Raw genomic sequence first — 11933 nt, 5'->3', positions numbered from 1 at the left:
GGCTCACTGCAACCTCTGACTCCCAAGTTCAAGCGATTCTCCTGCCTCAGCCTCCTGAGTAGCTGGTATTACAGGTGCCTGCCACCACACCTGGATAATTTTTGTATTTTTAGTAGAGACAGGATTTCACCATGTTGGACAGCCTGCTCTTGAATTCCTGACCTCCTGATCCACTGGCCTCGGCCTCCCAGAGTGCTTGGATTATAGGCATGAGCCACAGTGCCTAGCCTGGAATGTTTAAAGTCAGAGGAAAAAGCAAAACAAGGCAAAAGATATTAAAAACTATGTGCTCAACTAGACAATGGTCATTAAACGTGTGTATGAAGGGGTGATACAATTACTTGACACATAAAATGAGTCTTTCTACTTAAGAAATTTAAGATTTTATAATTTTGATTAAATCTAAACTATATCTAGACAGTGGTAAAAATGCAGAATAGGTTGAAAGCCAAGGTTGAATTTTATTGAGAAATCAAGAGACCATAAAGTAAAAGGCAGAAACAGTGTAAACCAGACACATTAGTGATTTGCAGCATTAAGGGAAGTTTATTCATCAAGCTTTTTACAATTGCTACTGATTTTATTTTTTATGGAATAGCTATAATGTGTTCAGCTTGTTATATATTGATTGGCTCCTTTTTATATTTCATTGCAATAATATGTTAGGAAATAGATTTCCAACATCTTATATTGCTGGGTAAATTGCAAGCTGCCACAAACAGAAAACCTTGTAATACAAATTTCAAGATTCTACAAATATATTGTATTTGGGTTGATTTTAAAAACAAGGTTGCAGGGGCTAGGCAGGATAAAATGGGGTTCTAATGGCCAAAAATTTAGACCTGAGGTAGCCAATCACCTTGTCATTCTTCCACGATATTTTTTTTCCACTTAATGACTTTTAGTGCCCAAAATATTGTTGTTTCAATTACGGGCTTCAATAAAGAATTAGAGTTGATAGAGAACCTTATGGGAGAAGAACAAGATGAGATAATGGATGATTTGCATGGAAAAGTTGGATCTTTGAGTTGACTGTTTTATATCTATGTTATTTTGTTCCTGAAATACTTAAACGTTATCACATAACTTGAATTGAACTTTGTCGCTTTGAAACACTGACAGTAAAATAATGGAAGAAAAAAACCAAAGTCTGTTTAAAAAAAGGGAATGAGGTAGATTACATGTTAATATGTTACAATGTAATTCTAGATTTCTCATGTGGGCTTCCTATCGGCTGGATAAACAGCATTTGAATAACAGCCCAGCAGAGTCATAGTGTGCCACAGCACGGCTTGTCAGAGATTTGCTTCCACCCCACCATAAAATGCCCTTCTCCCTTTTCTGCAAAGGACATAGTCCCTTCATGTACTTATCTTTTTATTATTATTATTTATGCCCCATTTCAACAGTGAGGAAAAGAATATCAGAGTGATTCGGTAACATAGTTGAAGGCACACAGCTACAAAGTGGCAAGTTCACAATTTGAAAGCACTTAATCTGGCTCTAGGAGCTTTGTTATTATTATTGTTAGCTTAAGTATTTTAAAGTTATTGCAAATGTAGCATTTTATCCCTGAATAATTTAGTGTTTATTTTCCAAAATATAAAACAATTTTCTTCTTAGACAAAATAAGAGAATCATGTGTAATTAACAATAATTCCTTACTATCATCTAGAAGCCAGTTCATTTCTGTAGTTAGTCCCAATACGTTCTTCACACTAGTAGGTTTGTTTAATAGAGCATCATGGATTGTATCTTTTTGTTACATCTTTCGTGTCTCTTTTAATTTAGAAATGTCCTGTAATAACGGCCCTGTTTTAATGTGGACAATCTTGTAGAATGCCCCATAGTTTTGAATTTCTGTGATAGTTTCTTCCGGGTCTCATTTAGTTAATTCATTAAACCTTTACCATTTCTTAGAAACAGGAAGTTATATCTAAGTGTTGGTAAGATTCGAATTAAAATTGTTTGGCAACATTAAATAATGAATGATGTATAGTTTATATAGTATAGTTTACATACGGAGACTTACCCTATCTGGTTGACTTACTAGGAATACGACTAAGGATTAACCAATGATTCCACAGTGGGTCAACATGATCCTTCTTTTGTTTTTATGTCCGTCAGATGAATGCCCAGGCCCACATCAACCATTTTCCTAGTGATTTTCATTCAAATTAGGAGAACATGCATGAATGTTTTGAGACAGAGTCTTGCTTTGCAGTCCAGGCCAGAGGGCAGTGGTGAAACCATATAGCTCACTGCAGCCTCACTTTTCTGGGTTCAAACAATCCTCCACCTCAGCCTCCTAAGTAGCTGGGACTAAAGGCATGCACCACCATGCCTACTACAAGCATGCATCATGCCTTGCTAATTATTATTATTATTATTATTATTATTATTATTATTATTTGTATAGATGATGTCTAACTATATCACTCAGGTTGGTCTCCAACTCCTGGTCTCAAACAATCCTCCCCCTTGGCCTCCTAATGTGCTGGGATTACAGGTATGAGCCACTGTGCCAGACCTAAATTTTTTATTAGGGTTGCATGTTGATAGTTTCTTAATTGTATTGTCCTTTGAATATGTATTAGCTAGCTATTTTTTAAAGTTTTAAATTTAAAACTTTTGTGGGTACATAGTATGTGTATGTATTTATGGGGTACATGAGATATTTTTATATAGGCATCCAATGGGAAATAATTATATGAAGGTAAATGGGGTATCCATCACCTCAAACATTTACACTTTCTTTGTGTTGCAAACAATCCAATTATACTCTTTCAGTTTTTTAAAAATATATAATAAATGATTGTTGACTGTAGTCACCCTGATTTGCTATCAAATACTAGATCTTATTCAATCTATCCAATTATATTTTTGCACCCATTGATCATCCCTACTCTCTACACCACCCTTCAACTACCCTTCTCACCCTCTGGTAACCAGTATTCTGCTATCTAACCCCACAAATTCAATTACTTTCACTTTTTGCTCTCACAAGCTATTAAAAGAGAACATTCTTTTAATAGGTTAAACTGTTTGGTTATCATGAAAAATAACTCCTACTGCAAAGGCAGACTATGTTAATTTTTCTCCTTTAATTATGATACTCAAAAGTAAAACTTTGGTTATAAATCATCTTAGGTGGTGAGAATGATACTTTTTCTGGCTTTCTCTTTTTGAAGTATCATTTTAGACTTATGGATTTTCATACACTTAATGTGTTTCAATTAACTAAAGTCATTACTTGTTTGATGCTCAAATTGGCATGCTTTATTTTTCCCCACCGGTTTTTTTTTTTCAAGTTGGATCCTGGATCTTTTTATCACAGCTTTGTTAACCTTTAAAATGTTCTCTGTTTTCAGTAACAGTAAAGTATTTTAAGTATAAATGTTTTCCTTACTAAAACCTAGTTATTTTTAGCTGTAAATGGCTTTGAAGTCTAAAATGTGGATTTCAAGAAAATAATTGCAAGAAAATATAGTTTCTGGGCCAGTTCAATGTTCAGAACAAGAAAATATGTGTATCAAAGAAACCTGCACGTTCTGCACATGTATCCAAGAACTTAAAGTGAAATTAATATGTATATGAGAAATTATGAGTTTTAATAATATTTTCAGTAAACTTTTAGCTGAATAAATAGTATAACTCATTTGATTTTGGAATTTTTTTTTGGCTGAAAATATTGATTTGCAGTATTATTTACTTCCTCTTACAATGTACAAAGGCAGTGATTTGTGCATACCGGTAAGTTACAAATTAAAAATCCAAAATAACTTAAAATGTTTTGAAGTCTATTTTTGATTTTTAGAATGTATCTTACTAAAGATATACAAAATTAAACTATGGACTGATTTGTAAACCGTACTTTCTGTAGTTTAGTTTCTAATTTAATGCATAGTTAGCTTCATTCATTTTAGAGAATTCTTTTCTATTTAAGGAATTTATGTTTGTATTTTTGTCAATTTAATAAGTGAGAAACTATATATTAGTGCTTTTAATTTTTATTCCTCATATTATGACTGAAGTTGAACAGTGTTTTTACATGTTGAAGGCTCTTCATATTTCTTTCAACAAATTTCCTTAAGTGTTGATTATGAAGTTTTGTCTTAGGCTAGTATCTTTCCTCTGGATTCCTAGCTTATTTTATATTAAGCTAATTAGCTTTTTGTCTATGTTATAAATTATAAAAAATATTTAATATAAATTATATCAATTATATAAATATAAATTATCAGATGTATCTTTTGATACATTAATATATTTTGACTTTGTCAATGTAGAAATTTTGAATTTTAGCCAGTCAAATCAATTTTTTTCTCTTAATGTCTTTTGAACTTTGAGTCCTAGGTAGAATTACATTATCCACTTCTAGGCAATAAAGTAATTTGGCCAGATTTCCTTCTACTAATTGTATGGTTTTATTTATTTATGTCTTACTTTTTTTAAATTTATGTGAAGTTTATCTTGGTAGATAATATGTGAATTAAAACTTGTTTTTCCAAATGACTACCAAGTACTCACAAAGTTCTTTATTAGTAATTTATTTTTAGCCCACAGATTTGAGAGGTATGGATCATAAGCTTAACCGGTATTCAATGATATCATAATGAAGATATACTAGTCATGAATTTTAATTGATGAGATGAAAAGTCATCCAAATATAACTCAGATCCAGATTTACTAAGCAAATAGATAGATTTTCAGCCATAGTAAGAGATTTTTGCCTACTTCTCTCAGTTCTTAGAAATTCCAATATACGCACACACAAAAAATTTTTTCAGAAGCAAAAATGGATTATTTTTATATTTGAGATATTTTGTGTGAATTATTTTCTCTACTTTATTCTTTGGTATATAATTTTATTCTAATACCAAAAGGATTACATTTATATTTGCAATAAGCACAAAATTAAATTGTTTAAATATGGCTGGGCGCGGCGTCTCACACCTGTAATCCCAGCACTTCGGGAGGCCAAGGCAGGCGGATCACGAGCTCAGGAGATGGAGACCATCCTGGCTAACACGGGGAAACACCGTCTCTACTAAAAATACAAAAAATTACCTGGGCGCCTGTAGTGCCAGCGACTCTGGAGGTTGAGGTAGGAGAATCGCTTGAACCCAGGAGGCGGAGGTTGCAGTGAACCGTGATCGCGCCATTGCACTGCAGCCTGGATGACAGAGTGAGACTCTGTCTTAAAAGATAATAACAAAAATAAAAATAAAATTTATTTAAATATAAAATTATACACAAAAAGATACAAATAACTTTTAATTCTAGATTGTTTTATTGTCTGGAACCCTGAGTTAAAACTATGAAATGTTTTTTCGTGTAAAAGTTTCTAATAAACAAGAGATTACATAATTTTAATATGAGATTAGAATCTCTGCCATACTTTGGTAAGCCAAAAGTGAATATTTCATTTCCAGAAAAATATTTCTTGAAATATTTTAATTATAATAAGTAAACATACATTAAAAATAAGATATATCCTGCCCACATTACATTAGCTAGGAATTGAACTTGATTAAATTAACTCTCCTAAAGAACTTGCATAAGAGTCAATTCATTCTTAGTTATCATTTGCTAAAATTAGGGCAAAAGGTAAATTGTTGAAAACAGAGTACTTCTATATTCCCTAAAAATATTATCCGGGAAGGATACAGTTGCCTTAGTTTTAAGTTTTCTTGTTACATCATCAATTACCCATTTTTTATGGCTGAACTATTTTAACCTGGTTTTTCAAACTTAATGTTTATTGTTTGAATGAAATAGATCTCAGTTTGAAAGTAGTCAAAGGGATGTTTTATTATAAAAGAATTGACTCAGGAGGAGTTATAAACTTTTTCCTTGAGATTTAGTAAAACATGGCCAATTTTCTGAAAGAATTAAGAGAAAGTTTAGGCTAATAACGTTGCGAGATTGCAATGCTTATATGGGTACTAGAACTGTCAACATAAAGTGACATCTGTTTGCAAAAGAATGTATTGAAACCCCGTTTCTCTGAATTTTATACTCAGGTTTATAGAAAAGTTATAAGTACTAATTCTAAGTTTAGTACTGATTGAAGAAAAAAATGAAGTCGATCTCCAGCATGTGAGCAATAAATAACTTATAGAAAAATTTAACACTCACAGAGCCCTATGGGATTCATTGTGGGTACTCATAAGCCTTAAGAAAAGACTTGATAGTTTGTTTTCTCTTATTCTGTAACATTCAAAAACAAATATAACATTTTTCTGTTTCCTAATATTAAGGAAATAAATGATTTATGGGTTTATGTGAAGTACAGCCCTAAAGAGTTTATCTTTTCAAGGCTTAGAATCCAAGGAAAGGCTGTAATGCTTAAATTGTTTTATTATGATAACCAAAGACAAATATAATTATAAATATGTGCTGAGTTTTCTAACATCAACCACTTTTTGAGACACTGAAACAGGTATGAACACAATTAATTGTAATTTATTGCATAATGCAGTACACACAATAAGAGAAAAACAATAAAACTGTTAACCACAAAAAAATGTATTATTTGGTGATTATTGTTGAGCATAAGGAACACCTCTTAGAAATGACCTATTACTTAGACCTTGAGCAAGGTCTAAGATCTTGAAAGATAAGTTGGATTTCAAGAGCTGGAAATGAGAGAATCTGTGTGTTTGTGAAGAGGGGAAAAGAGTTAGGCTACTGGATCAGGGATAAAAAGCGTGTGTAAGAAAGAAAGAATATTTCAGTATGAAAACAGATCAAAGAGAGTTAAAGATAAGAAAGTTAAGAATATAATCCCAGAGAAGTATGTTGTTCTTGTTATAACCATCAAACAGAGATAGGTAGAAATAATAGATAATCCTGTAAGATTGAAAAAGAGAGTTACATGGTCTTAAAAATGGACATTTATTTATTTATGTAAATAGATCTCAAATTTTTTATTATTGTCACAAAATATATAATTTACCGTTTTAACAAATTTTAAATGTACAATTCAGTGGCATTAAATACATTCCTTAGGTTGGGCAACACCAAGGGAAAAATTAATAACTGTATTATATATTTTATTTGTTGTCAACAGTCTTTTAAAACACTTGGAGTCATTGCTCCTATTTTCTCAATTCATAAATTTTATTTAGTTTATTAGGTATCTTAAGTTTTTTTTTTTTAAAGCAACACCAATTTATGTCGAAGGCAGGAACCTAGGATGTTCCATATTTGTATATATACACTAATCATGGATAAGTCATTGAGCCTCTCTGGTTCTGTACTTCCTCATCTGTAATTTGGAATACTAAACTACATAATCAGTAAAATTCTGTTTCTACACAAACAGGGCATATGATCCGTGCAGTCATACAGAGCCCCAAGCTTACAAGAGCGCTGTGCTTAGATGTATGCCATCCTAAAATTCTTAGTCAGTTTTGAAGAAGTAGTCTCAAATTTTATTTTCCACTGGGCTCTGTATTTAATTGTATAATTGGCTCTGTGTGAAAATAACTGGTTTTATGACAAAATGAGTTTGGTGAGACCCTTAAACATATCCTCCTTGTCTTCTTTACCATATGGACAAGGAAATTCTCTAAGGGAAATGTGAGGATAAATAAACATCAGAAAAATTCAGCTCTCATATCTTCACCTCCATATATACAGCGCTATTCTTAGGACTGAAATTGAATCACTTTGATTGCCCATGGAGAAAAGTGAAGCATTTTGATTTACCAACCCAGGAGCTTTCTAAGTGTTCTTTTCAGGCAGTATCTTTAAACAGCAATGCAGTTATGACAGGTTGGATTACAGCATTTAGCACTTTTCCAGGAGTTTTTAGATTTTACATGCTTTCTGCCTTTCAGAAAGAATTGTGCCAGACATCTCAGATATGAAAGAAATATATTTTTATTGCGTTTTCTGGAGTGTGTGATGTAACCCAAGCATTGATGGTAAATCTATTTTCTCCTCTCAGAAAAACATGAATAGCTGGTGGTCTCCAAAAATTTACTTCTCTCTAGAATATAAAATTTAAAAATAATAAATCTGTGAGCTGATATATAATCTATAGTTTGAAAGAAAGCTTCTGATAATTTATATCTTGGAATTTGGTAATTAAAGGAACAATATTAAACTAACATGTTAATGAGTAAATAATAGCTTTTTCATGCCTTAGTGAGCAGGAAATTATCATGAGTTTCTGCTTGTGATATGAAAGTTGCAGATGGTTAATTACTATTAATATAGAAAGATTTGCTATAATAAGCCTATTATTTTGAATTTCATATACTTCCTTCCTTATTGCCATAGTCACAATGTTTTGAAATGAGTCAGTTCTAAAAATATTCACAAATATGTTTCCACCAACTAATTTTGTCTTCTGATATTTTAACCATTAAAAAAAGTCTTTCTCATACTCTTTCAAGACTACCCATAATACTGAATAATCTGATATTATTTCCCATAACTCTTCAAATCTTTCTCCCTTGAAGGCATGGCCCCCTTAATGTTTTGCAATTGACCACAGTTTTTCTAATGACAAGAATGGCTTTTCATTATTTCTACAAAAGTTTACTAGGCACAGACTTTACGTCATATCTTATGTTAAGTATTAGAAAAATAATATTGTACTGTGTGTCATAGTCTCTGTGCATGGATTGTCTTCCATTTTGAAAACACTGCAAAAACATGATCACTGTGCAAAAACATGGTCAACTTCCATGTCTTCCAAACACTATGTAGGAAATATTAATTTTTAAAAATTATTTTGTATATGAACAAAGATGTGAATTCTCTGAATTTAAGGACCTGGTTTAGTGTAAATCTAATTGTTATATGTGTATAATATAATGATAAATAAACATAATTATTGGTTAACTAGTCAGAAAAAGAACATGTTCAACATGGGAGAAAACAAGTACTCTTTTGTTTTCAGGTCAGTCCCATTTTAAATAGCTTCTCACTGTGATGACTAATCAACTTCTAATAGCAGGCATGTTATAACTGTTATCACACAACAATATGATCCAGGCATATGATAACTTATAAAGATAGGTCATATCTTTTTTTCTAAAATAATTTAATGGTTGTCACTGGTCTTGTATCTGTAGGAAAATTTCATTTTTTTTCTCAAATTAGACTATTTTCCTGATAATCTATTTTCTAGTGATATTATCAAATAGGATCATTCTTGAATGAACATTAAAATTGATTGTAATTCATGCTCTGTAGTATAGCCTACTACACATCTAAGCTATCTGGTATCGCCTATCACTCCTGGGCTACAAACTTGTAGGACATATTTACTATACTGACTACTGTAGGCAATTGTAATACGATGGTATTAGTATATCTAAAAATAAAAAAAGTATAGGAAAAATATTGTATAAAAGTTTTAAAATGGTACACCTGTATAGGGGAGCTTCATTGTAATCTCATGGTAACAGCATTAAATAAGTGGTCCACTGTTGCTCAAAATGTTGTTATATGATGCATAATTATACCTCTTTTTCTCCCACCTCTAGTTAAGACATTGGATCATTCTCTTTTAAAAAAGTGGAATGGCTTCAAAGAAAAGTTATACATATTCCATTATCTAAGAAGTTTTAATTAAAAAGTACTTGATTATTTTACAATGAATCCAAATAATTGTCAAGTCCTACCATTTATCCAAAGTTTTCAATTATCTTTTTAGTTTCCAACTACATGAGTGGGATTACCTCAAAATTTGTGATAGACAGACAAAGCTATTGTGAAATATTTCAAACTCAATTGGATGTCATTTTATATATCTATAAAATTTGTATGAGCTAAAGAGTATAAAAGAACCTAAAATCCCATCAAGTTGAATAGAAAATTAATTTACATATTTTAGAACCTGTAAAATTCATTCTGAATGTTAGAATCATAGCATTCAGATGTCTTTTGCATTGTTTGAAAATTATTTTACATATTTAAAAGCTGAAGACGTGCAAAAATGTAACAGAGTAATTAATCTGGTTGAGAGTTTCAGACTTCTGTGGGTGGACAGAAGAATTTGGTGTATATGATTGTAAAACTTTCTAATAAATCCAGCAACACACATTTAATAACCTCCAAGACAAATCTCTTTAGAAATTTTGAAGTCCCAAACAAAGCAATTATAAAATAGTAAGTAATTTCAATTAACTGAGAGGAACTGTCTTTCTTACTATAAAAAACCATGGAAAAGACACCTTCGTGTTAATGAAGAAACTGTGTAATGTCATTATTATTAAACCCAGTAAGGTTTATTGGGGTAGCTAACAGGCAGAGAACTCTGCAGCAAAGTTCACATGATTCTTTTATTAATCGCTCTCATTATCCCACTGAAAAGCTTGCCAAGGCCGTCAGAGAAAGACAACATGGTAAGAGAGGCAACGGAGGGCCCCATTCCTTCGCCTCAGTATGGAATCAAAAGGGAACTGGAAGGGAGCAGAGAACACATAATTGGCTGTAACAATGGGAACTTGTAGTTGAAGGAAATATTTTTGTTTGGAAGGTGGAGCCTCCGGGGAGTCTTGTGTTCTTCTGTTTTGCTGCCTTAAAACTGCTTGGCTTCATTTTTGCCAAGATGAAGAAAGACGGAGGAGAAAAAGCCTCCTGGGATGTCTGGATCTGTACCTACATTTTATGTCATATATGCACTTGTTATTTTTAAGGGAGTTTGACATATGTTAAAGTGACAGCTTTCCAATTACTATTATGTAACTTAGTTTTTGTTTTAAAATGCAATCTAATTAAGCTTATACTCAGTATTAGGATCTGAGAGAACTTTAGATTAATCATATTCATAAGTTTACTTTATTAAATTTATGAATCATTTAAATATGAAGGAAGGTTTTGTTTGAATCAGACAATTGAAGTAATTTAGAAGGTAATTGAAAATATTACATGTATAAATGCAATTTAAAGTTTACAATTAACTATATTTGAATTGAATGTGTGTTATTCAAAGACTTCTTTAAACTTACAATTGTTTTATAAACTCTCCTTAGAAAGTTAAATGAAAATTATAGTGTTAATAAATTGAATATTAATTCTTAAAAGACAAAATAGTGTCCTTAATAGTCTTTTATGAATACAGAATAACCCTTGAGGCCACAAAATTCTCTGCAGCAAAGTTCACATGATTCTTTTTACAAAAGAATTATTCATATTTACAACAGTAAATATGAATAACCACATATTTGAGAGAAAATAGACTACAAGCCAACAGTGACAAAAGGAAAAATTAGCCATCATGTAATTTTAATAAAATAAAAAGGAAAAGAAAAAAAAGCAAAGAGCAGAACGATGCCTTAAAGAAACTGTAAATAATAAAATCAGTAGAAATCTAAGAGAAACTACTCCATTCATAAAGAACAAGGTAATATGGGAAAGGAAAAAAAATGTATAGAACAAGACAGATTTCTTGGGCATTTAAACATGATGGCTAATTTTTTTAAAACAAAAAATTAAAATATAAAGCATACCAATTAGACAAAAAGATTAAAAAAGAACATGAGAAAAGCAGAGGTGAATCAAAGGGACAATTATGCAAGTACAAATAATAAAACCTTAAGGCTTCCTCTTTGGCTGATCTGTAGGTTCAGCATAAGCAGAAAGTGAAGACTAGGGCAGATTTGTAAATGATCTTGCTGAGCATTGAAGGATGTCCCCCAATACAAAAGCAATTTGTAGAGACTGGAAAAGATTTCATTTGCTTTTTAAATTTCCATATTTTTTGGCTTCCTGCATTCAAGAAAATCTCTTTCAAAACACTAGTTGACCATAATCTGAGAAAAGAGAGACTTCAGTGACCATAAATGACAAGGAATATAGACTTAACAAAAATAAGTTTTAAAAGTCACTAAGTAAACAGACTAACTACAATTGATAGCAAGCAACAAAAACATAAATGGGCATAAATAATACTTCCTATCTCAATAAGC

The sequence above is a fragment of the Piliocolobus tephrosceles genome, chromosome 6 (genome assembly GCF_002776525.5).
Source record: "Piliocolobus tephrosceles isolate RC106 chromosome 6, ASM277652v3, whole genome shotgun sequence".
Lineage (NCBI taxonomy): Eukaryota > Metazoa > Chordata > Mammalia > Primates > Cercopithecidae > Piliocolobus > Piliocolobus tephrosceles.
The sequence above is the reverse complement of the archived record's forward strand: the minus strand, read 5'-3'. Positions refer to the sequence as shown.